Source organism: Leptodactylus fuscus, chromosome 8 (assembly GCF_031893055.1).
Source record: "Leptodactylus fuscus isolate aLepFus1 chromosome 8, aLepFus1.hap2, whole genome shotgun sequence".
NCBI classification, from domain to species: Eukaryota; Metazoa; Chordata; class Amphibia; order Anura; family Leptodactylidae; genus Leptodactylus; species Leptodactylus fuscus.
The window spans coordinates 26,601,285-26,628,427 of record NC_134272.1 but is presented as its reverse complement, the minus strand read 5'-3'; the positions used below and the strand labels follow the sequence as shown (position 1 = coordinate 26,628,427).

Sequence of the window (27,143 nt, the reverse complement as noted above, 5' to 3'; positions counted from 1 at the left end):
AACATTTTACTGTTCACTCATCTCTACTTCTGCTACATCATTTTATGGTAGACTGCAACAGTTTAGAAAACCTCTGTATCAAACAAAAACCATGGGCCGTAGATGTCTATGATTTCAATATGACATAATACGATATGTATGCGAGGCCTCACTATCTAGAACATGGTACAATATCCTGAGATGCAGAATTTGTCCATGACTAAGCAGCAAAGCATTGCCTAGTTGAGTTCAGTCCATAGAGCTTGCAGGCCGTGTCACATTAGTTGTCCTCCCCTGCCAGGCCGTGTTATGAGATTACAGCTGTCTGATATGAACTCCTATGGACAGCAGACCTGGATGGACCATCTTAGATCCCTGCTTTCTTCCTTATATTAGAGAGGCTGCCCAAGCTCATTTAAATGCTAATACAGAGCCATCTGCTTCTTTAGCATGACTGTGCACTGGGCCATGTGACATCAATTAATATAATTGTGAGCTTTTCATCAGCTCAGCCACAGTGTCACATAGACAGAGCGGCATCTGCTCCGCTTTACCCTCACCCTCCTTCACAACACACCCTGTGACCGGTATGGGTTGTTGTGCGGTCGCCTTATCATTGGCGTACAATCACACACTGCCCCGTTTAGCAGTAGTAATCATATATATATATATATATATATATATATATATATATATATATATATGATGCTAATTATGAAATTAAGACCATTGGCCACATGAGGTTATAAAACAAACATCTAACAGTATCTACAACTGTATTGTTCCCATTCTTTACACTGCTAAGCAGCTGGGAGTGGGTGTGATTGACATCTCTGCATTGTGTCACAGTCCTTCCAATAGAGATCACTGCAGAATGGTGTAACAACATGACCATCTAAGGTCTCGTTCACATCTGTGTCGGTAATCCGTTCGGGGGAGTCCGCATGGGGACCCTCCGAATGGACTACCAAATACATTGCAGTGAAAGCACACGGATCCCCATAGACTATAATGGGGTCCGTGTGCTTGCCGCGAGATCTCCGCAGGGATCTTGCGGACAGGAAAATACTTTACAATCTACTTTCCTGTCCGCATGATTCGTGAGGGCAGCGCACGGCAAGCACATGGACCCCATTTTAGTCTATGGGGTCCGTGGGCTTTCACTGCACAGTGCTTGCCAATGCATTCGGTAGTCCGTTCAGGGGGTCCCTGTACAGACTCCCGGAACAGATTACCAAATGCAGATGTGAACCAAGGGCTACTATAGTTTCTTCTGTAGTTTTGAGTCCATCTCCTCATCCAAGCTTCCTCAGCTGTCACCACTGTATTACGGAGCACCTTACAGTGATAAAACATAATACTTTGAAGTTTTATGGAAATGAGGCAGTTGGTGCACTGGGGGCGGACCTTCAGCTCCCTGGAGCATTGCTCTTGCCACTCAGCCCCCTACCATCTCCCCCTACCGTAGTAGTCGGAATAAACTTTAGTTAGAAATATCTTGACAATAAAACACCTTTTGTTTAAAGTGCTGCGGGAAAAACCGCGGCGGGAACGCATTGCGGTTCTTTCCACAGCACTTTGAACAGAAAGTTTCATCCGCGGACTTTCTGTTATCATTATATCTATCTATTGGGAAAACCGCCTACATTTCCGTAGATATCATTGACATGCTGCTATTTCCAAAACCGCGCCGGTTTTGGAAATTGCAGCATGTCTGCTGCGGTGTAAAATGCTAAGTGGACATGGGATTCGCATGCATGCATCCACTTTGCAGATACTGTAAAATGCCATGATTTTTCACACAGCATTTCTGGCCCGTGGGGCCCCGGCCTTTCAGTAAAAACATGGTTTTGTCATTTCATATAAAACCTTGTCCTTCAGTTGTTCTCCCCTAGTTGTCACCATTACGTTATTGGATCAGTGAAATGAGTTGATCCCATTAGTGTGTATGTTTAGCCGCTACTGTTCTCCTGTATAGATACATGAGATTCATTTAGAGATTGGTTTTGTTTATTCCCTATGTAAAGCAATGTATTATTAATCACACTTTCCATACAGTATATAGGAATTGCCTCGATGCTATGACATACAGGTACCTAGCAGGATACGTAGAATTTATCATACACCATGTACCACTATGATAAATTTGGCCTATCTAGATTTATGCAGCCCACATTTAGGATAGTATTACAAATCTGCCCAATTTTTCTGATTTTATAAATGATTAGCAATGATGTTATCAATTAATGTATCAGTATCTGTGATTTAGGGCTCATTCACACAAACAATTTTCACATCTGACTGTAAGGGCCCATGCATATGATTGTATGCAAGGTTTGTGTACTGCCCTGGTTTTTCCCTTTTGGCACACCGACCCATTTGTTTCTGTCGGCCCATGCACATGATCGTGTATTAGAGTCAATATTGAATGAATGGGACTGCATGACGCACGGCCGGTGCCCACTGTGCTCGAGGATGACATCTATGTTGCGCCCACCATGCCGTTCAATGCAAACAGTCATGTGCCAGGGGCCTAAACCAGACAGTACTCGGACTGACACATATTAGTCTATGGACATATCCAAGGGTCTGAATTTCCACATTTTTCCTGCGTAGTGTTTAAAGCCTCAAACTCTTGCGAACTCCTCTGACATGACCATTTCTTCTTCCAGTTGTGACTTGTCTCTGTAAAGTTTGCAACACAGACATCTTTGGCGCCTCACTTTTCCAAACACCTGATCCGCTTTTTCCGCCTATGCAAAGTCCCCATTCTGCTGCTATTCCGATTATTATATATACATGATATAAAAATACCCTATAAATGAATGACCCATGTGTATCTTAAATTAACAATCAATGCCCCTTAATAATACCGCCTCTGTGGCCCCTTAAAGGGTTTGTTTGGGATCAGAACTATTAATGCAGGCCAGGGTTATAAATAAAAATGCACTGACACCGCCCTGTATCCTCCTGTTCCTGCACTGGGCCAGCCTTCACCTTCACGGCACCATTTGTATATGGAGTGGCTGCCGCAGTGATGTCAAGGTGACGGCCAATCCCCGCTCTTAACACTGCAGTAAAAGTGATAGACAACCCAGTGCAGGTAAAGGAGGGAATGTACAGAATAATGTCTGCCTGCTTTAAAAAGTATGATAGGACAACCCCTTTAAATTAATAGTGCCCCCTAATTAATAATACTCCTGTATGGTGTCCCCTGTTTCTGTCCAGCGTCACCGGGGGGCTTGTTCTGGTGGAAGTCCTTGACGCATGTTGTGTGTACTTGCAGCGGCCTCAAAGTGGTTTGTAGACTGAGCAGGAATATACGGCAATAAAGTGTGTCAGACACGCAGATCGCTCACACGCTTTAGGGAGTTATTACATTTAATTAAAACCTGGAAGAAAAAAGAAAACTTTCCGGAGTGGTATCAGCAGAAGGTGGATAAAGAAAGACTCTGGGGACATTCCAGGATGTAAGGAGGAGGTTACTGTCCCCGAGGCTGGAAAAACAAGCTGACCGCTCAATTAGTCAATGATTAACACTGTAGTAGGTTACTAACACTATGCTGGCAGCCATTGTCTTTATGTCACTTCTGTGGGCAGCATGCAGTAACTAGAGTTCTACACGCTAATACAGAAAACCCTACAAGGCTTAATCCCATTGACTGGTAACAGAGCTGCAAATCAGTTCACGCGGTTTTTGGCTTTAAGCTATAACTTGTAACCTCATCCTATGACCGCTAGTGTGCTAATAGGATATACCGTATTCAATTTTATGATCATTTTAAGCCAAACTTTTATATGACATTAATGTTTGGTCTCTATATATCTGTTGTCAGAAGAAAACTAGGGATTGTTTAGCCTCAGTGTTTTGCGTCCCTTATAGATTAACCCCTTTTGTAACATTAACATGAATAGCTTTGAAAATGGCGGCCATTGACCTGATCTGTTGGAATATGGTGTTGTGCAGTGGACTCGGCATGAATGGTTAATCCTTTGCTTTTAAATTCATTCTGCACATATGGTGACATCTTTTTCAGGTAACTACTGATGTTGCATTGGAGAGTGTTGTCAAAAAAGATGTCTAACATGGTTAATACCTGGTGGAACTGATTATCTGCCATAGGAAATCTGGTCCACCTAACGCTAAGTTCACACCTGTGTTTGGGTTTCCATTTGTGGGGTCCGTTTGGGGACCCTGTGAAGGATATCACCTTACCAAGCCACTTGGCGCACCTGGTGACCACCCTTTACGCTTACTTTCCACTTACACCCCGTGAGTGTTTCTGGGTCTTATAGCATAATACGAAACAAGTTTTCTAAATTTTATATACTTATTAACACTGAATGGGTTGGTACGAGCCATTTAACATATACAGAAACATATATATGTGGTTGACAAGCAGATACAGATAAAGTACAATACAATACATAAAAATAAATGGGAATAAAAGGTAGAAAAGGAACAATACCAAATGAATCTCTGAAGTCTGTCTCTTAGACTACAGGGCACATGCTTTAGTCAGTCATAGCTCCTCAGTCTCCTTACATGGCTTCCAGAAGCCGCACTCCACCTGTCTCATGTGTCCTTTTTGCAGGACTTTTCTCTCCACATTTTGTAATTGGATTCGGGGACGGAGACCCTGGACGGAGACTGGACGCAGGTTTGAACCTAGCCTTGTAGCGTAATCTTCTCACAGAGGCGTCTTTTAGACAGATGTCACTTTAGATAGCGCTAGTAATAAATGCGCCATTACAAATAATTAGAAATATATTTAATTTATCATATGAGGCATCACATATTTAATTCTGTCTTTTATTCGGATTCCTACAGGGTTAGACTGAAGCCGCAAGTTGCGGAAATGCAACATTTTACATTACCTGCAAAGTGAATGGGATTCTGGCTAATCCGCACATTGCAGAAAAAAATGATGCGCTGGAGAAGCTGCGATTTCAAAAACATCCACGTTTTTGAAAATCGCACAATGTCAATTATACTTGCAGAAATCCTGGTGTTTACTGTATAGGAATAGTAAGGGCAGAAAGTCTGTAGAGGAAAACGCCATGCTTTATATATGGAGAAGAATCTGCAGCATTCAGGTGAGCTTCTTCATACAGCTAGTCAGTAATGGTGCCAGGTGTAGGATGGTCATGTCACACTTTTGAGTATAGTATTTGGGATACTGCCCATATATTTCAAGTAGTAACTTTTCAGATCCCCAGCTCTGCAGATTTACATTCCTATGACCTTATTCTTATGATTAATTATTAAACCAGCCACGAAAATGCTTTGGCTCTCCAGCTGTTGTGCAATTCTAAGGGCATACACACCCTGTTAGCTGGCATATGTGCACTGCAAGCTATACTCTTGTAAAGTAAGCATATGAACTAAAAAAACCTAAACAATGGAAGATACACAATGAATAGACACAATGTACACATTACATGTAGTAAATACACAGAAATAATCCTACTCTTTTATTCGGGCTCTTCCTTGTATTGCAATCAAAAATCTATTAAGATTTCTCCTAGGTATGGCGCAGGAGATCTGGCATTTCTTACAAACCTCTTCCCAGACCAGTGTATGGCTGCTAGTCAGCCAGTGAGCAGCAGCAGCTCTCCCCCACTCCCCTTTATACTGTAGGAGACCAGACATGACATGTCTACCCCCTTAGAAAAGCCCTAATAAGTCATCTGCCAGACAATAATGGAAGAACCCAAGAGGAAACTAGTGAGCCCTGATTCACATCTGCGTTTGGTATTCCATTCGGGGAGTCTGCATGGGGACCCCCTAAATGGAATACTGAACGCGTAGAAAAGCGGTGAGCTTATGAAAGCACATGGACCCCATAGACTATAATGGGGTCCGTGTGTTTTCTGCGTGGTGTCCGCACAAGTAATGCGGAGAGTAAAGTTCTTCATGAACTACTTTACTCTCCACATGTTTGTGTTGACACCATACGGAAAACACACAGACCCCATTATAGTCTATGGGGTCCGTGTGCTTTCATAAGCTTCTGGGGGTTCCCGATGCGGACTCCCCAAACAGAATACCGAACGCAGATGTGAACCAGGCCTTAAATTTCTACAAAATTTCTACAAAAGCAATTATATAGCTACCGAAATCCCGAAGAGTTACATCCGGTGTACACAGTTGTCTTCTGTTTCCTTTTACCATTCATTTCTAGGTTTAGTGTTGCTTTAAGGAGGGAGGCCGCTTATAAACTACCTCCTCAGAATGAAAGCTCTTCAGACTCTGCAGTTCCAAAGCCAATAAACACTACAGATCATGACACAGAGGCACGAGGTCTTTCTGCAGCGATGCATCCTTCTTCTACCAAAACCAGATTTCGTTTTTGAGAATCAGAGGATGGTGAAGCCATGGGTCTGGGAAGTTGCCATTTTCTGTGATCAGCTCAAGATTTCCCTTATGAAGGTTAACCTATTGAGTCTCAGAGAGAGAATTTTGCTGTTGGTGATACTTGAAGTAAGTATAATACTGAAGTTGAAAGATCTTAAGGCCGGGGTCCCACGTGAAAACGCAGCGCTTTGTCCGTGGCAAAAAATGCTGTATTTTACAGTACATGCAAAGTTGATCCGGATACATTGATGATTTACAATTTTCCGTAGCTAAATCCATTGATCTAAAAGTGAAGTATATGAAAACCCATGGATATGGGATATGCAGATTACAGAAGCTGCTATGGGAAAAGGGGTAGATGGAGGAATATTGGGAGATGATGTGGGGCAGCCTCTCAGCTTACTAATAGGGTCAGACATGAAAGAGGATTATATAACATTTTGTACATTGCTAGAAGCCGGGGTTGGGGAAAAATTCACCGTCTCAGCTCTATCTTTGATCATAGTACTAGCAATAGAGCTTTATTTGGAGTGATTAAATCCAATGTGTGGGTTGAACTGAGAGGATGAAAGTTTCAGTAATAGTTTCTTTGCGGTGAACGTTTTCTTCTTATTGCTATGGTTTAGGTATTGGATTTTTCTGCATTCGTTTCTTGGTGGAGGAAAAATGTAGTTAAAAATTGAAACATAGTCAAAATAAAACCATAAAAACCACAGACTGGCAGGTTGTGCTGAAATGAAGTGTAGGCGTATTACAGAGGGAGCCAAGCAGGGCAGGGCAGGGAGGGAAAGCCTAACACTCCGGCTTTGAAGGTATCACGGCTGAAGAGTTACATTCTTGTTAGGACAAAGAGAAGATCCAGTTTGTGAACGTGTATATAGACACCTGTGTTTGGAAAGATCAATGAAGAAAGAATCTGACCCAGAATAATGACCTCTTATACTTATTGTCTCCGCCATTATAATCTATTGACTACGTCTTCATTTTCTGTTTATTCACTGCAATGGTATAGAATCAATATCAAGATGACAGACAGGGATTCTACCATTAAAGCAACTTTTTTTCTAATTACCACGTCGGAATAGCCTTAAGAAAGGTTATTCAACTCCTACCTTTAGATGTGGTCTCCGTCGTACCGTTCCTTAGAAATACCGGTAGTTACAGGTATGCTAATGAGGTCTCGGCAGCAATGAGGGCGTCCTTCTTCATCTGCCTCCTCCCCTTGTCTGTTGTCTTCTTTCTTCGTCATGTCTGACGCCTGCGCAGTCGGCTCTGACAGCGAGGCCCTGTTAAAGCCGACTGCGCATGCCGGCCGGCGGCCATATTTCCAAGGCTGCAATTGCGCGCATGCGCAGTACGCTCCTCACGTCTTCGCCGAACAGAGTGTACTGTGCATGCTCAGTAAGGTCCGTACAGCCCTTCGACGCGCGAGTGAACTCATCCAGGGTCTCGCTGTCAGAGCCAACTGCGTTTGGTTTGGTCCGAACTTGTTTGTATAGAACCGGACGTGAAATTATCTAATATACTATTAATCTGAAGAGTCCCCAGAGTATAAAAGGAGTAGGCCCAAAGGAGATGTAAAAAAATCCCCCAAAACATTCTCATTGTCTCTCACTTCTTTCTGGCCCTCTCAGGGCTTCCAGCGCTCTGTGTCTTCCTTCTCTGGGCGTGTGACATCACAGAAGAGATCCAGAGCTGGCACTCTTCGGGTACATTATGTGCCTGAGGTCACCGTTGAGGCGAGGCAAGGTCAAGAGGCCCCAGAGTATAAAAATTTACTGCAAATCATGTCGCGATAGCTATTTTAGTTCTTCCCAATTTTTTTAAAATTCATTAAAATTCATTAAAAATCAAGTGATTTGGAATATTTGGGTCAAATCCAATTTGCTGTGAACCAACTTGCCAAACACTAGTGCACGACATACAACAAGCAGAGACCTGCCCCCATATAAACCAACGTGATACCTCCCACATGACTATTATACACTAATTTGCATCAGCTCTAGAAGGGCCTATGTCTTTAGAATGGCTGAATAGATTTGGATAAACAAAGTTGATCAGATGATGTAAGTCATTGGGCTTTTCAGACTTCATGACAGGTCTTCTTCAAAGCAAGAACCAAGCACCATAAGTATTCCATATTAATATCCCAATTTGTATCACCATTGTGAATGCTGCAGTACAGGAATAATGACAGTCAGTGGGTGCGTTGCTGCTCGCTTCCTGAACAAGTGCACCCTTTATGGGATTTGGGCTCTTGCTTTTCAAGATGCTGCAGATGTTGCCGTGTTGTCCTGCTGTGATCATGATCTGCAAGGGAAGCTCAAGTAATACACAGAGAACATTGCGTATTGTGCACAGTTGTCAGACATGAAACTTTAATGACTGCAATTTCTAAAATTCTATTTACAGACTATTGGGTTTTGGTCCACACCAATTTTGGAATCACTTGGAGTGGTCATTGCCGCATACTCCAAGTATGGCAGATTTAGGACTAGTCCATAGTGGAAAGTCCATTAGCTGATGCTTGCAGTCTCCAGTCGGTAGGAGATGGGCAAGTCAAGTGATATTGAAATTTTGCTGTTGTAAGATCAGTTCATTTCTGAAACGGAGCATATTTGCTAATGCAAGTATATTAGAAAACTTTCTATCCTTACCTTTACTGCCAGATTATTAATTCTCCAAGGAGACACCAGTTAATTCAGTTAAACATTCTACAATCTAATTAGTCTTGATTTTATAAGGGTTGCCATTTCACTTAATGTACTGTCCCTATGGGATGTAGTAAGTAAATCAACCACATTGCACTGCAGTTGGGGACAGTGGCAAAAGTTTAGGTTTTGAGTGAGTGAAAGTCTCAACCTAAGGAGGGAGACAAGTGAATGTCTAAATTGTGTATGTTGTGCAGTTCTTTGTATATATAGACAGGTGACAAGTGAGGGTCTACACTACTTCTTTCGTAGATTTTGCTAAGATACTGCAGATGAGACCCAGGTAACAACGTTGGTTTACTGTGCTTCATGACCAGTCCCCTACCCCACCCAGTACCCCAAAGGGATCTAGGGAACCATAGTCAAAGGGAGTAGGGGCATATGGTACAATTATATACCAGTAGTATGCTATGTTGGTGCAATATTCTACACCTCAATGATTGGGAAAATATCTGTATCATTATTGTAGGACAGAAGAATGGACAACATTAGTACTAGAGCAAATAAACCATACCTTCCAGTCCCACCCATGCCCCCTTTGTCTGCACCCAAACCCACCCAAGTATGGTTGTGTACAATAATAATCTCTTTTGCTTAACATGCAGTGATGAAGTAATGAAACATGCAGTATAGCGCCCCCTTAGTAACCCACAAAATATAACATCCCCTTAATTCTCCAACACAATATAAAATCCCCTAAGTGTCCCCTCATAATATACTGCCCCCTTTAGTGCCCCGCACAGTATATAGTAAAATGTCCCCTTAGTGCCTCCACACTGTCTAAATGCCTTCATAATACCCTTCACACTAGAGTGCCCCCTATGGCCCCCACACAGTATAATGTTCCATTTAGTGCCACACACACTATAATTCTCCTTAGGGACCGTACATAGTATAATTTTTCTCCAGTAGCCCCCATATAATATAATGACCTCCTTGGTGTCCCCACATAGTAAAAGGCCCCCTTGAGGCTGTTACAATATAAAACTTCTTCCTTATGGCCCGTATAAAGTAAAATGCCTCCTTGTAACCCGTTACAGTGAAATGCAAACAAATACAGATAGGACAAGATGTCGCCCAGGACCATGGGACGGCCCCACTGAATCTGGAATAGTTGGGAGACATGGTATAAAGCATAAAATAATATGGGTAATTTCTATCTTGATATTGCTGTGCTTTTGAATAGAAGTTGTTCCAACAACCAATAATGAATAGCGTTACTACTAGAGATGAGTGAACAGTAAAATGTTCGAGGTTCGATATTCGTTTCGAGTAGCCCCTCAATATTCGACTACTCGAATCGAATATTGAACCCTTTTATAGTCTATGGGGGGAAAATGCTCGTTTCAGGGGTAGGCAACATTCGATCAAATTATACTTACCAAGTCCACGAGTGAGGGTCGGGCTGGATCCTCTGAGCAGTCTTCTCCGTGCAGCGTCCCCGCGGCGTATTCCGGCTCTGAATTCACTCTGCCAGGCATCGGGCCTGGGCAGAGCCGACTGTGCATGCCCGCACTACAAGAGGACATGCGCAGTCGGCTCTGCCCAGGCCTGATGCCTGGCAGAGTGAATTCAGAGCCTGAAGACGCAGTGGGGAAGCTGCACGGAGAAGACTTCTAAAGGTAGGAGAAGAACCAGCATTGATTGGCCGACTGTATAGCATTCGGCCAATCAATGCTGGTTCTGCATCGAACTTTTCCATTCGAATAGCGAGTGGTACTCGATCGAGTACGAGTATTTCGAATACCGTAGTATTCGATCGAATACCTACTCAATCGAATACTACTCGTTCATCTCTAGTTACTACTTACTTGCTTTGGTTACATGTTGCCATCAGGGTTATCTTAAAGGTGTGATCCCTAAAAGTATTCTACCTCGTTTTCCTTGTCCTACACTTTCCAAACTGCGTGCTGTACTTCTGCTGCGACAGGTTCATTTCTCTGCAGTGTTTTCCCTCATTACACAGAGGACATTAGCTCCTTGTTCACAGATGGCAGGCTGTGCACAGTTAAAAACTAAACCTTCCGCTCCCAGAGATGCCTGGAGTGCATTGGCAGACTGAGGTTCCATAAAAAGGAGACTTGACTGTAAGTCTGCTCAGCAGAATTCTACTAAACTAGCCCAAAACTCCATAAAACTGGTGGTCCAGGCTGTTAAATAGTAATGCAAACTTTATTACATGATCAGGCCAACTTTAGGCCTAGACCCTGGAAATAAGATGTTTTTGTTTTCTGATTGGAAGGAGCATAAGTTATAAGCAATGATAAGCCAATAAAGCGTTGTATGATGCAATGTCAGTCTTGAGTCCAAGATAGGTTGGGGTGGCAAATCCATGAATTTTTAATAAAATTATTAATGGAAATAGGTTTGACCATAGAACAGAGGTAATACATTTGTAATGCCCAAACTTCCAGCCATCAAAGAGATTCAGAACGGTGATCTATGGACCCCCAGGGTTATGGAGCCAGTGGAAGATAAGAACATTATGAACCCTTTAAGTTATGCTAGTGGTTATGGGCCCCCTAAGGCTCCTGACACCCTATGCACCCCCTCAAGTTGTGCCCCTGGGAAGTTGGGTGAGATAGGTGGGATATTAAGATAAATGCAGATGAATGGTATGTATCAGCTATAACAATGGCTAGACAAGCTTGGGTTAAATGGGTGTTCCATGAAGACTGGGGACCTAAACTAACACTCTCTGCTGGATCCCAGGTGAAAAGAGAGGTGAATGCATAGTGTTTGATGTTGTAAGCCTCCCTAGGGATCAAAAAAAAAGAAGGGGAACACCCTTTTAACATTTTGCGCAACTTTACATAAATTGTAAAATTTTATCCCAATATGTTGTCCAATTGCAGGGCATGAAACATTTTGAGAAAGCCAAAGTTTGTCTATAGCATAACTATGTTGCCAAACATTATAGATAGTGGTGGATGTGTAACAGCATGCGGAGTCATCTTTAGGTGGAGCTGGTTTTAATGCAACTGTTTTTGGCAATTTAAAGAGGACCTTTCACCATTTGGGGCACATGTGTTGGGTTTAATACACCGCTAGAAAGCTGACAGTGCACTGAATTCAGTGCACTATCGGCTTTCCCTTTCTGTGCCCCCTGTGAAGAGCTATCGGTGCTGGTACCATAGTTCTTCACCGTCAGAAGGGCGTTTCTGACAGTCAGTCAGGAATGCCTTTCCTCACAGTAGTGCCTATTTCGCTGTACTGTGAGAGCGGTGAGGAACGCCCCCTCCCCTCCTGTTAATACTCATCCATAGTCCAGAGCTCTGCGTCATTGCTGGGCGGTAAGCAACGCCCATTAACACAGTACACCGCTAAAGACGCTGCTGTGAGGAAGGGCATTCCTGACTGACTGTCAGAAACTCCCTTCTGACAGTGAAGAGCTACGGTACCGGCACCGATAGCTCTTCACTGGGGGCACAGAATGGGAGAGCCAATAGTGTGCTGAATTCAGCGCACTGTCTGCTTTCTAGCGCTATATTAAACCGCATGTGCCCCAAATAGTGAAAGGTCCTCTTTAATGGACTTTGAGTAGAAGATCTGCTTTGTGCACTGGGGCAAAGTCATGGTGGAACAGAAAAGAGTCTTCCCCAAAGTGTCCCACAAAGTTAGGCCCCTTTGTTTCAGTAAAAGGTTTCAGCATAACAAGACATTTTGGACAATTGGTTCTAAGTCAACCCCTGAAAATAACCCCATAACACAATCCTTCCTCTACCATCAGCCAGCCAGATGGAGAAGTATGGTTTACACATTACACATTTCTACTTCTCCAGAGTCTAGTGGTGTGCTTTACACCACTCCATCCAACGCTTGGCATTGTGTTCAGTAATCTAAGGCTTTCATGCAGCTGTTCGACCATGGAAACCCATACCATGAAGCTCTCGCTGCACAGTGTTTGTGCTGATGTTAATGCCAGAGGAGGTTTGGAATTCTGCAGTTATGGAGGCACCAGAGCGTTGGTGACTTCTATGTACGATGTGCCTCAGAACTTGGCAACCCTGTTCGTGGCTGAGACATCGAGTTGCTCTGGTTCCTAATACCTCCATTTTTCAACAAGGTCAATCAGAGTTGATGGTGGAATATCTAGTAGGGACGAGTGACTTGTTACAACAGCAGCATCCTATTACAGTACCATGCTGGAATTCAGTGAGCTCTGTAGAACGACCCATTCTTTCACCAATATTGCAAGGCTAGGTGCTGGATATTATACACCCATGGCAATGGAACTGAATGTAATACCTGATTACGAGGTTTGTTCATATAGTATAGGACGTTGGGTGGTGGGCCTAAGCACTACAGCTCCACCTCTAAGCTACGGTTCCTATTACTATTGATGAGGACTAGACAAGTTGTAATTTAAAGCATTGCTCCATTTCCATAGTAATATATACTATGCACCTACAAAAGTCTCTGCAGTTGTGATTTTATTCCATTGAATGTCTATGGGAATTCTTAATATCTTGCAAATTAATAAAATCTTACTGATCCTATGGTAGTCTAACTAGCCCCTAAAGTCAGCAGAAATGTGTCCACCCCTGCGGTAAGACGTGTTACTGCCAAGGATTGGATGCCTACAGCAATTGGTACCATAAAAGTGTTAGCCAACTTTCCATCAGTGTCACAACCCTATAACGGTGAGTGGTCTTTAGGGCCATTGACTCCTATCCAGCCCATGGCTATTCGGAAATTATATGAAACGCTAATAGTAATAGACCGCACGGCTTGCTATTGCAGCTTAGTTATGTGGTATATAGAACCCTTTGTCTTATGACTTTGTTTCGGAAGAGAGGGCACCAAGACGTCTTGCTCCGGAGACATGACTGGCTTGATGCAATTAAAATGCCTGTCAGGTAGTTGACGCTGGAATCTTGTGACAAGCCGCTCTATGTAGACACCGGGGCCGCTTCACAGTGAAAGTGAGCGATGACGCGCCTCTTGTCTGCTCTTCCTTCTAGAACATTCCAGATCTAGAGGCGAGCTTCTTTGTATCACTAGATTTCCGTCATCATTTTATCCGCTCGCCGTCGATTAACCTTTAATCCCCTGACTGTCTTTTTTATTATCATCTTGCCACCTTGTTTTTTTTTTATGTATTTCCTATTCTTTGTTTCCATCATCATTCTCTTCCATCTTAGCACCTGCTCATTTACCCATCATTCACTCCTTTCTCTCTCTTGTTCTTACGTCCCTCCTCCTCTTCGCCAATATACGTTTTTCTCCTCTCTTTCCTCCGCTGCTTCTCCTTTTCTCCCCAGCCCCCTCCTCTTTTCCGCCCTCCCTCACCCCCTCTCTTCAGTACCACTGCAGGCTTCATAGAGACAGGCTGGTGGCTGACACAGTCCTGGGCACGGCGCTGGTGGAGAGGAAGGGAGGGAGTGAATAAAGTGTATCGTAGCCTCTGTATTGCACATGAGGCTATTAACCAGTTCACCCAGTACCTTCTTCCTAAGCATCAGCTGAATTAAAACAAAGAGCATTATGCTGCAGTGCCAGGGAACAGAAGGTGTGTTAAATCCACATCATTGCTGTCTACAGAGCTTCGCTTTGCACAGGGGCTGCATCTTCCCAGTGCTTTGTACGAAAAAAAGGAAAAAAAACCCCAAAATCTAACATCTCGTCCTCTTGTCCCCTTCTGTTTTATTTCTCCAGTTCCTGCCTGATTCATCCTTTTGTTCCTGCCTCTCAGTCCTGCTTCACCATCCGGATAAAGAGGTATTTATACCGTCTTTGTAGCTTGTTGTTGTCCATGCCGCCACCTCTACGGTAACTTATTACTGGGAGAATTTGCTATTAGCCGCTTTGCACCTTTAAGGCCTTTTAGATGCCTTGTAAAAATCGAACGCCTGTTTATACCGCAGCCATGTGCATTAACATGGGAAATACAGTAAGGGGTTAGTGTTAGTACGTCTCATTTACTATTCTGCATTGTCGTAACCCTTGCATGTGTGTGCAGTCTGTTAACCCTTCCTACAGCGAGCTGCAGCTGGGTGCTGTCAGCAGTCATGGGGTTAAACGCTACCGTATCCAGATGTAATTGACAGCTGCTCCGTCACCATTGTTAGAGATTTTTTCGTGGATTTTTTTTTTTCGCTGCATCATCTGTGTATTGCAGGACTAGTAAAGGTGCAGATAGACCTGGTTGCTGAATCAGCAGCTCCAACTAGGCCTATATTGCCAATATATGCCCATTGCTCTGGCTAGTAAGGCTTACTTGATAGAGTCGATGTCGACTCCTGACCTAATGGTTTGTATTTGCTGATCTGATATGTCAGGTATATGGAGGTTGTATTGGATGGTGCTGGTGCTTATAGTGCCTAGGTATGCATTATAGTACAGTTGTAATCCTTCATATTCTTATTTTACATTTTTATATTGCATATATTCATAGGCATTGAATATTGTCTTTGTAGTTTGACTCCATTGCTGGTAGCCTGCCCAGTCATAAGGGCATATAGTAATATTACGTACGATGATACCTGCATGGTGTATGAGCTCATGGTGGTGATATAGCGGTAACATACAGTGAATTAATATGCTGGTCAGGTACGTGTAGTTCATTCCTCCTCGCAGTTATGAGACCGAATGTTTATGATGAATCTGGTCACTTATACAATATTAATAATGTAATATTAATGAAGATCTGTCCACAATAATGAACTAACCATGAAATACACAGCAATTGTTTTAAAACGTTATTGGGGCAATTGAGATGTTCCTTATTACGGTTAACTTGTGCGCATAAAAAAAATTATATCACCGCCTACACTTGCGGTATGTGATTATTATGGTCATTTGACCAGTACGGTCATGTCACTAAAGTACCGCTAGAATTACATGCCCAGTCAAGTTTATGGCAGCCATGTGATGGATGGTCAAGCTAGAACGTTTCTGAGCCCGTCATGGTCAACAAAGTACCATTGTTGAGGCACATGTAGCTCAAGGGCAGCAAAAAATAAAATTGGAGACGTTGGGTACAATAAACAATAAGCTGTGATATTTAGAGAAGATCCGCCGCCTCTCCTGTCTGTTTTAGTACATACCGATACTTGTATCATCCATGAAATAAGAATTCTAGAGAATATTTACTTAGAACTGTCCCTCTCTAGATATTTATGAAGACATTGACAACGGGGCGTTACCAGTTGGAGGTTACAAGGTTTGACACTGTCCAATATTGTGTAGGGACACACCCCTTTGGCAAGGGAGACAGTATCGCCTCTTATTCAGGAGGACAGGACAACGTAAGAAAAAATGTCCACGAATAATAGTTTCCGGTGTTTGGTTCTCAGTTTTGCCACCACACCACTTTGGTTGACTTGGTCTTCTTGTTGTCCATCTTCTGCCCTAAGTTAACACAGCGACACTCATAGTAGACATGTGGTTATCTCTCAATGACTCTTCTGCTCCAGAGCTGACATTACTAGAGAGGATATTATGTGACTCAATATCTGAACTTACATCAATGTCCACCCGATAAAAGACGCCATGATGTTTATGCCGTCTCTGATTTGATCTATACCATTCTTTTTGACAATTTTTGACAAGTAGAGAAGAAGAATCTGTCGTCAGGAAAAAGAAGATAGACACAATTCACACACACAATGAAATAGAAGAGCTGCTGCCATAATTCATTGACATGTAGGAAAACGTTTTTTTGGTGGTTCCCAGAACTGGAGAAGCAATGATAGGAGCAGACATGTTTCTGGACTGTCTGGTAGTAGTCCCATTGAGGAACAAAACAGTCAGCTTCTGCCCAACCCAATATGGCTCTTTATAGGAAACAAAGGATTGTATTCAACTTCATAACAAAATGAGATGGGATAAAATGAGGTCTATTGAAGGACACACCAAATATCATGTTTTTGGAAGTCCTCCTCTAGCTACAGAGTACATAACCGGAGACAAATATGGAAAGTTATCTGTTGCACTAGTGGGCAGATATAATGCAATTTCCTCTCTACTTTGTCCAATACGGGGTTATGTCCCCTGAACCCAATGATCTTTGTATCCAGCTATAATTTACATCCGTTATCTTGAGTCTGCAGTTAGCACCTCTTAGTGGCAATTTTAACACAAGCACAAGTGTCTTAGCGAATATATTCACTGTGGGAAGAACGCAGTAGGCAAGTGTTAATGATATCCAACACTAGCAGTCGGTAAAGATTGGAGAAGCTGTTCTGGATTGCTATTGTCTACGTACAAAGCCCCACAAAAAATTATTTCATCTTGTATTACAGTACTAATATAGATAAGGTTAAAAAATACACCAAGTGCAACCTAAAGTTCTATTCCGTTGATCCAGAAGAAGGAAAAACTCCTCTAAGACAGTTGCCGAATGCCTCATATTAGGGCTAAAATATTCCTTGCCTACTCATATTTGGCATCATTGAATCGATGACCCATTTCTTTAAAGCTGGCCATACACTTGGGATAGCTTTTGGCTGAAATAAATCCATCATGTCTGACCCTTCTTTATCCCGGCATCTCCCATTGGGGGAGTTGATTGGCAGTTTAATGTATATGATCGGCTTAATATACAGGGCTTCCCATAAATTCTGTAAGTCAGTTGACCATTCTCTTATATTAGCCCCCACTATCATATAAGATGTTATAATACTAACTATTATAAAGCGGTGAGGCGTATAGAGTATCACGTTGTATACCATATATCTTTCTTAATAGCAAGCAGTTGCCTACCTGCCACAAAGACAGATACCACCTTGGCTCTGAGACCCACATGGGGGTTGTTATTTATTGTTCCTTGTCACACCTATTTTTCTCTGTCTCTCACCTCTCACCGTTGCGTCTCTCACCCCGGCCTATCTTGTTTGTGTTCTATACGTGATGTATAACCGTCTGTTACCTATTATTATGCTTTCTTACTCAATCTTTCCCTCGTTCCTCTTTTTTGGCCTCCGCTACTTGACATGGCCTTTTCTTTCGTATGCGTTCCTTTGTTTTTCTCTTGTGATGGCTTAGTGACAACCTGCTGGTTTGACTGGAGACCTACAGAAACATCCGCTTTATGTAACAATGGAGATATACAATGGAAATCCATGTTATCAAAAGGCTAATGTCTGTCAAAGTATGCATGGATAGAAATACAGAATCGCAGGAGGCAGTGCCCAGATGTACATGGTTATGCAATATTTACATAATTTTACAATGTGTAACAGTACTTTCGATATTAAGATGTTTTTATTGAAAATTTTGTGCGTCTACCTATCACATGACATGGATTCTTTCAGTCTGCATAATTTTGTATCAATAAGCCTTGTAGTCGTCTTGCCCAGGTTATTGGAGTTGTCCTCATCCCTTCCGTTCTATAGTAGACAATTGTGAGATGGAGCTTATACTTGAGGAAGCCTTAACATTGATGGTTTCCAAGTGCAGGCAGAAGAGTAATGGATGGCCCAAACTGCAGCCATTTGTCAGGACTATGGGAAGATAGGATGGGTTATGGCTGATGTCTTGGACACAGACAAATATGTCTTTATAAAACTCCTTATGTTTCGTGATTACAATATGAGGGGTTGTTCTATAATCACAACTTATTACCTATCCATAGGATAAAGTGGTAATTGTCCAATCAAGACTAAATGGAGTAGCGGCCCATGTGCCCACCCATCACTCAATTCAATAAAGGGGTTCTTGTTTCACTGTTGATGGGCCCCCTTGCCAAGGATCAGACACTTATCACCTATCCTATGTACAATGTAAAATAACATTCTTTATTATTATTTGCAGGTCCTTTTTTTTGTCCAAACCAGATTTTTCTTTTGTATCCCTCAGGGGGTACAGGCAATAGTTTTCATTCAAAGGCAACCGGGGGGCACACTGAGATTTGGCCCTTAAAGGGGTTGTCCCATCTTAATGATCCTATCTATATTGGTAGCTTCTGTAAAGTGAAGACGTTTCCTAAATATATTGCTTTAGAAATGCTGCTTTGTTTGCCTGCTGTGTGAACTTATTCTTCCCTTTTGCTATAACCACGGACCTGTAAGATAGGACAAGTGACGTCACTGTCTCAGTGTTGGCAGGACAATCAGTTCAGCTAATTGCAGTTTGCTGATGAAGTCTGTTATCTCTCTATGTAAACAAACAGATAACACTGAGTAAAGTCTTATGGTAAACCAGGCACTTCCTGTTTGCACCTCTCACCAACCCGCACAAAATAGAAGAGTTGTTTTCTATTACTGCAGCACAAGTGAAATGCATTGACCCCAACCTGAGATAGAGTTCTACATAAAATGGGACAGCCTGTATGGTGTATACCTTTAGTGTAGTCTATGTGGAGGCATGACCAATGTTACATTGGATGGAGCTGTATACCGCTCCTGAAACTATAGGCACAATAAATAGCTATCTGTCATCATTTAGTGCTGTTTACAAAATCTGCAGGTTGTGCTCACACAGGCTAAGCTATAACCGGACGTATTCATTAGATCATCGCGTCTCGGCCATAAATTACTGAAGTGCCAATAGACTGCGTCCCCTGCTGCAACCAATTGTTGTATAAAGATGTCAAGGGAAGTAGAAGTAGCGACGAGATGAGCAGAATTATGGATACAGCAGCTAAATCAATTATCCCTCATTTGTGCCTAACCTCAAGGACTCCACAGCAGATAAGATATAACACCTTGATAAGGATTGTGCATTACTATTACGCAGCCGTAATAGCGCTCCCATTCTAGTACACGGGGCCTTTACTGTGTTTCATACATAGGTATATAGAGTTATTACTGGCATATTCCAAATAAATCTACTAAAAAACGTGAGCTGCCCATTAAATGCTGTAACAGCTCTTATACATGGCGCCCGCATAACATAATATAGAACTATAGAGGGGAATTTATTAAAGGGGGCCTCTCTCCGGGAATTTTAATATTAAACCAGCCACTGTGCACTGTATTGGACATTGTGATGAGCACTATTATGCCTTTAGATAACCGTTTTTAGAAATATGTAAATGAGGCTCGCATGCAGTGGGCGTGCCAGAGCCTCCAAGGGCTTCACCTCCAGGATTGAGTCGCCAGCCCTGTAGACTTGATTGACAGCCTCTTCCTACCCTACAGCTATGACTTAAATTAATTAATTCCCGCACAAGTACTTGGTGTTTTGGAGACAAGCCCTTGGCGGCTCTGCACTTTAGCCCAAAATATATTTGAAATACTGGTACATCTATTAGACTGAATAAGGGAAGGTTGGTGCACAGTATAATGACCCTTACAATGCACTGTGACTGGTTCTATAATGAGTTTACTGCTGACAGACTCCCTTTAAGGCTGCTGTAGATTTGGAGGGATTTGCAAGGTTGCAGAGACCCTACTCCCTTCCAATAAACCTAGCTCACTAAAGAGTAAAAGGCCCCAGAATTACAATATTTTGTGCAAAAATGGTGTGTGGCAAAACGTATGACTTTTTACTGGGGCAATACCTTTGTTAAATTCCCCACGCTACAGGGGCATAACGTGCGGGAATGTAGTCGCACCAGGGCCCAGGAGCCTTAGGGGGCCCATAAGCACTGGAATCAGTATTGAGATTGCAACTTCCATCTGGCCCATAAGCCAAGGAGACCCACAGATTCTCCTAACCACACTAAGGTGGATTAAACTCCTTAGCACCCATAACCATCACTATCAAGAATTCACTGTAGGGATGAGGTAGGGGGCCCCAAACAAAAGATTGCACTGGGCACACAAGACTTTAGTTACGCCACTGTCACCAGATCCTGCAAATACTCTCTTCCGATTTCATGTGGAAACCTGGCAGACCCCATTATAGTCTCTTTTTAAACGGACCCGAAGAACAGAAACCCATATGCTAGTGTGAACCCGCAGTGACCCAGATGTCCCAGAAACAAATATACAGAAGACACGGCTCAGCAGCATTTTTAGAAAACTTGACAGATTTTTATTTTAGGGGAAACATCAGTTATATGCAGAGTATTTCTATTGTGTGGTCAGCACAAACGTAGCATAATGAATGCAGAATGAATCTTGCTAGAGGGTAGAGTTCACCCTTAAAATACTCATCACCTAAATCTTCAGCTAAATTGATTTGCTTTTTAGCTTTTTGTGGCAGTAAAACATAAGAAGTTATTGATTTCTGTGTCTTTTTGGCCATTAGACTATTCTTTTTTCTCTATAGCTCATTCCAGATGCTACAAATTGTCTGAAGGCCTATTATATGGGTTGACCCAGCAGGTAGCGGTTGGGAGCAGGACTTGCTAGGAGTGTTCATTCACTATCTTTGACCACTCCGTTGCCGCATTGAAATTTGTTTATGAGTTTGAGTCAGCAGAATCATTTTCGAGCCAGAACATTCATCCGTTATATGGACACTCGTAGGCACATCTTTGCCAGCTCTTATCCTATAATTCCCATGGACATCTTTTCTTTGTAATACAGTACAGCTTCAACCATCACCTTTGTAGTAGGCAGCAAGGACTGTTCATCCTAATCTTCCTGGTACAAAAGCCATGTGCTTCAAGTGCACTAAAGACTGACTTTCTCCCAGACGAGAGTATTGTCCGGACCCATATACTGTAGGACGTGTGGCTTTGCCATCGGGACCCATATACTATAGGAAGCGGGGCTCTGCTATCTAGACGCATAAACTGTAGGAAGCGGGGCTCTGCTGTCCGGACCCATATACTGTGGGAAACGGGTCTCTGCTATCCAGACCCATATACTGTATGAAGCGGAGCTCTGCCATCCGGACCCATATACAGTATGAAGCGGGGCTCTGCTATCCAGACCCATATATTGTATGAAGTGGGGCTCTGCCGTCCAGACCCATATACTATCGGAAGCGGGGCTCTGCTATCCGTCCCATATACTGTAGGAAGTGGGACTCTGCCGTCCAGACCCATATACTGTATGAAGCGGGACTCTGATATCCAGACCCATATACTGTATGAAGTGGGACTCTGATGTTTGGACCCATATACAGTATGAAGCGGAGCTCTGCTATCCAGACCCATATACTGTATGAAGCGGGGCTCTGATGTTCGGACCCATATACTGTATGAAGCAGGGCTCTGCCGTCTGGACCCATATACAGTAGGAAGCGGGACTCTGCTATCCAGACCCATATACTGTATGAAGCGAGGCTCTGCTATCCGGACCCATATACTGTATGAAGCGAAGCTCTGCTATCCAGACCCATATACTGTATGAAGCGGGGCTCTGCTATCCAGACCCATATACTGTATGAAGCGGGACTCTGCCATCCAGACCCATATACTGTAGGAAGCGGGGCTCTGCTATCCGTCCCATGTACTGTAGGAAGTGGGGCTCTGCCGTCTGCATAATCCTCTGCATCCTCCACTTATTGTAATGCTGTTTCCTTACAGAGTCTAGGAGGCTGTGCCTTTCCCCCATTTATAAAGGCCATAATGCAGCTGGACTTTTGCAGCCACTAGTGCTATGTCACTGCTTTTTTTTTTGCACTTTAAGCAATGTACAATGTAACCAGGTTCCAATTTCATTCTAGCTACAGTCAGTAATTCTATACTATATTCTGCTGTACGTTCTACTGTAGTCTAGCCTAATCTACACTGGCGGGGTTAATGGTTAATTGATATGGGATGTTTATTTCCTGGTCTTAGAGCAGTGGTTGGATACTAGCTAGATCATTGATAGAAGAAGAAAGTTATCTGCTGTTTCCTGAAGGGCTATCAACTGGTGTCCTTAAATAATAAATACACCCATATTAGATTACATTATTGAGATTCCCCTCCCCATAGGAGCTTGCAAATAGTATAATGGGAGCCATGCTGCCTAACTATAGATGTACAGGCTGTGCATTTTGTCCAGTTGTACTATACTTACCATGAACCATGCTGATAGTGAATATAGATTATGAGCCCCAATGGTCCAAGTCTGTAACTTGCTGGGTATACAAGCAAGGCAAGTAAGCGAGGGAGATATGGACTAGTAACTTTATTGGCATGCATGTGTTGTCAATTGGAAGAGCAGCTGGTTAACTCTTTTCTCCCCAGGAGCAAAAATATTGATATCCAACAGCCTGATCTTTATCCCCCTCCTATGGCAGATAACTGGATATCTCCAGGCATATAAGATGGTCTGCCAACCACACCAAAATCAACAGCTTTGGCAACTTTTCTTCTAGGTATGTAGTCAGTTTAAGAGAGACCCCCTGACTCTTATTTAAGAGAAAAATCCCTACATTTTGCATGCATACTAATACCTCCAAATGCTAAGAGCTAGTGTAAGAGGCAAAGCATGCAAAAGAGGAAGTGCAGCACGGGAGAAGTCTTGGAGAAACAAGAGGCTATAGAAGCTATGAGTAGGTTGCAATCTAAAAATTAGAGATGGAGCAGATAAACTAATTCAGGAACCTGAACCTAAAATGGCCCTCGTGTAAACAAAGTCACTTGAAGAACAAAGAAACTTCTAAATTCCATTCCCACAAGGAATTTTGCTTCCAAGTCATTGTATCAGGTCACACATTGTGATTTCTGAGCGCTGTCTACACTGAAGTTCAGTCTAAATGAGCAGCCGCTCCTGAGTCACTCTGCTTGTAGGAGAAGAAGCTGTGCGGGCGCAGTGCAGACATTACACTGACAATTATATTACTGTGACTCACATTGCTGCATCAAAATCTTGTAAGACACTTAAAGCCACAGCTACATGTTGCATGCCCATTTCTCCGTCGCTTGCTTGTTTATTTAATCCACACATAAAGAGCACAACCAGATATGAATGTAATTTGTAGCCTGAAGCAGGGCGGCTCAATACTAGCAGGCCGGGGAGCGTTCGGGCTTCCAGCTGCCATGGTAACTGAACAATTCCCTCAATCTCGCCGCAGGGGAGCTGTTCAGGTGCCAGAAACGGTGAAGAAAGTGAGAGTCACCTCTCAGAGGCCATGGTCACATCTGACCACAGCATGGAAAAGGTTAATTGTCCATGATAGAAGTTTTCTACAGGCATAGGCATTGCTTGCAGTTCCCTTTGTGTAAAACAGCAGAGACCCACATAGTCCCTGGACGGACGCCATCTTTGAAGACGAGACATTCACTGTACATGTTATACCAAGTTACGTCAACATTTCCACTGGATGTCCATTTGGCACAGATCTGTCAGAAATCACTGAACGAAAAAATGCAAATTCAGTGAAAATAAAAGGACACCCGATGAACCTCATTATAATCAGTGGCGTCTCTTGGGCTCCATGTGTGTCCACAAGTCCGTTTTTCCATTCTACTGGTCCTCAGATAGACTTTCTGATGTAGAGGTGAATATAGTGTAAGATAAGTCTGAAATACCATTATACTTTTAAGGTTGAGTCTACACATTGGCGGTAGTAAGGACAGTTGCATCTCCATCGTGTATTTTCTATCTATCTATCTATCTATCTATCTATCTATCTATCTATCTATCTATCTCCTATCTATCTCCTATATCTGTCTATCTCCTATCTATCTCCTCTATCTATCTATCTATCTATCTATCTATCTATCTATCTATCTATCTATCTATCTCCTATATCTATCTATCTCCTATATCTATCTATCTATCTATCTATCTATCTATCTATCTATCTATCTATCTATCTATCTATCTATCTATCTATCTATCCATCTATATATCTTATCTATCCATCTATCCATCTATCCATCTATCCATCTATCCATCTATCTATCTATCTATCTATCTATCTATCTATCTATCTATCTTGTGTATATATCTACCTGTGTATTCTTCCTTGCTTCCCTTTGATTTGATACGTCCGACATACATGTGACTAGAAGATGACCAGCTTTTCACAATAACATGATTTCCCAATATTCTATATCACAAGATGTCTATCCTATATGCATCTATGTGTAGCTAGCCAGTGGTTGTGTTGTGGATTCCAGACTGTCAGGGTTGGTGTTATTACATGGCACAGTAACGTATTCAATTGGTTTCTACAGCATTTGGAGTCTTTAAAGGAAAAAGGCCAAAAAATGTCAGGTACCTCCTGCTGTAAGGAAACATTCAGAACAGGTTTTACATACAGAAGAGCCATTTTTCTTTCACAATCCTACCCCTGGAGCGAAACAAACTCCTGCATCTTACTAAGAGGATTCATGTAGGTAGTAAGGCCCTGACAATATATTTAGTTTTTATTTTTTGGCCTATACTTGGAGAATCCCTTTAACCAAATTTGCTAAGGTAAGGGTGCACAGATCTATATGGTATATTCCTTGTAGGGTGTGCTCCTTGTGTGTACAATGGCCCATGTTATAGAGTAGGCACATTCACACACAGTAAAGGAATTGCAGTATTATGTCCATGTTTCTATGATGCTATCTTCCCAGATAATGCATAGCTACAAGCAGATATAACTAAATGGTGTAATTGTACATGTCATTGTGCAGGGCACAAACAGGAATAAGGGAAATAGCTAAATAGTTTCCAGCCCATTAGACAGATATTAGGTTGCCCAGCAGTTTCACACCTCTAGGATTATGTTGCTTATAACTATGATGAGCCACAGGCTTCATATCCGGCCTACTCATACGATAACTCACATACAATCCTACCGGCTAATAATCCCCTATCATGGCTCCATTTTTCTCCAAGAGCCTTATTGGCCATTCTGCAAGTATTTAAGTATTTTCTTGTCCTCGTGACTTCTTCATCGTATAAAGAAACCTTGAGGAGTAAGTAGCATGACACCATATTCTGACCTCTTTCCAGCACTTCATGAATGGGTTTACTGGAAGCAATTGTACCCAACTTTTTAGATGGTCAGTGAAGGACACTGAGGGGGGTTATTATCCTCTTACTTCAGTTTTCTGGCTTAAAAAAGTTGCAAACTGGGGTTTGTGACTTTTTATAACACCACTTGCAACAAGGTTTGCCATAGATTTACCAGGTTTGTGCCAATTTTACACCATCATTGGCACTTGGTTAAGAGCGGGCTACTATAAATTAGACTCGGACGTAACTATAGGGGGTGCAGTGATAGCAGTCTCTGTATGGCCCTAGACCCTGTGGAGGCCACATAGAACCCCCTTCCACCTAAAATATATAAATAGCACAAGGTAGGTAGGGACCCAATGACGGATGTTGCACTGGGGCTGAGGAGCCCATATGAGCATACCACTTGTGCTCAGAAAATCTATACATAGGGGTTTATTTCTGAAATATTGACTCTGTTTTGGTCCTTCTTTGTAATAGTTGACTAGGCCTAATTTCACTTGACCATAGTGCAACATGGTTGCTTTGCACCCAAGGGGCGCCTGGTTTTATTGATCCCTCATACATTGCAATGTATGGAGAAAACTGCTAAAATGGATAAAAGTAGAGCGTGACCTATATTTTGATGTTCCGTGACAATGGACTGTCAACATATGTGTCATGTGAATAGTCCCCATTCGCAGATTAAATTAATGCAGCCGTGTGACACCTATTAAAAAACCAGCGGATATTCACTGTTGTGTGAATATAGGGTAACCCTGCATCGACACAACCGAGATTTACCTGTGTGTTTGCCATATTTACCGACTTGATCGTCAGGGGGGGACTCCTGGCAGTATAATTTGGAGTCTCTGCATCCCAATGACATACTGTCCTATACTATAATGGGTACGGGACAATATGTCACCGGGAGGCAGGGACTCCTGGCAACAGAGATAACTATACTGGTGGTAGTCCGTCTACCGGCATACTGTCCAGGCTGGTATATCCAGCGATCACACGGATGAGAATATAGGGTCACCCTGTCAACACACAATGAGCCTTTCCTAGTAATATATACATACAGTATATGCTGTGGTTATGGACTTAGACTAGGTAGGAAAATATATTCATTGCTCCAGGCCCTTGACAACAGCTCCGGCTAAGATGGACTATTCAAAGTTATATTCTAGGTGTGTGTTCTCACAAGGCTAAAGAACGAATTTGCTGCTTTGAAGGCAAGATGAATAATTAATATGGATCTGTCATGTCCCAATGGCACTCAGTCTGAGGACAGCATATGACAGAGGGGGGAATACTTGGCTTAAAAATCAGTATAGTGCTGTCAGGTCAGGGTTATACAGTTTTGTATGATCTGATTCACTATTCTCA

At 42.6% G+C, this 27,143-nt stretch overlaps 1 protein-coding gene across 10 annotated transcripts in view; it reads left to right on the top strand.

Moving 5' to 3' along the window:
• Positions 1 to 27,143, top strand: part of MAP2 (microtubule associated protein 2) — a 155,299-nt gene that overhangs the window by 53,491 nt on the left and 74,665 nt on the right. For 3 of the 10 annotated variants that reach the window (XM_075284933.1, XM_075284932.1, XM_075284929.1), the window contains exons 1-2: positions 14,066 to 14,560; positions 14,707 to 14,769. The exons of 1 other annotated variant lie outside the window; for it this stretch is intronic. The gene's annotated coding sequence lies outside the window, so the exon portion shown is untranslated. Of the gene's footprint in view, positions 1 to 14,056; positions 14,561 to 14,706; positions 14,770 to 27,143 lie in introns of those variants that run through there. 6 more of the 10 variants (XM_075284937.1, XM_075284934.1, XM_075284935.1 and 3 more) reach the window with 6 other exon arrangements.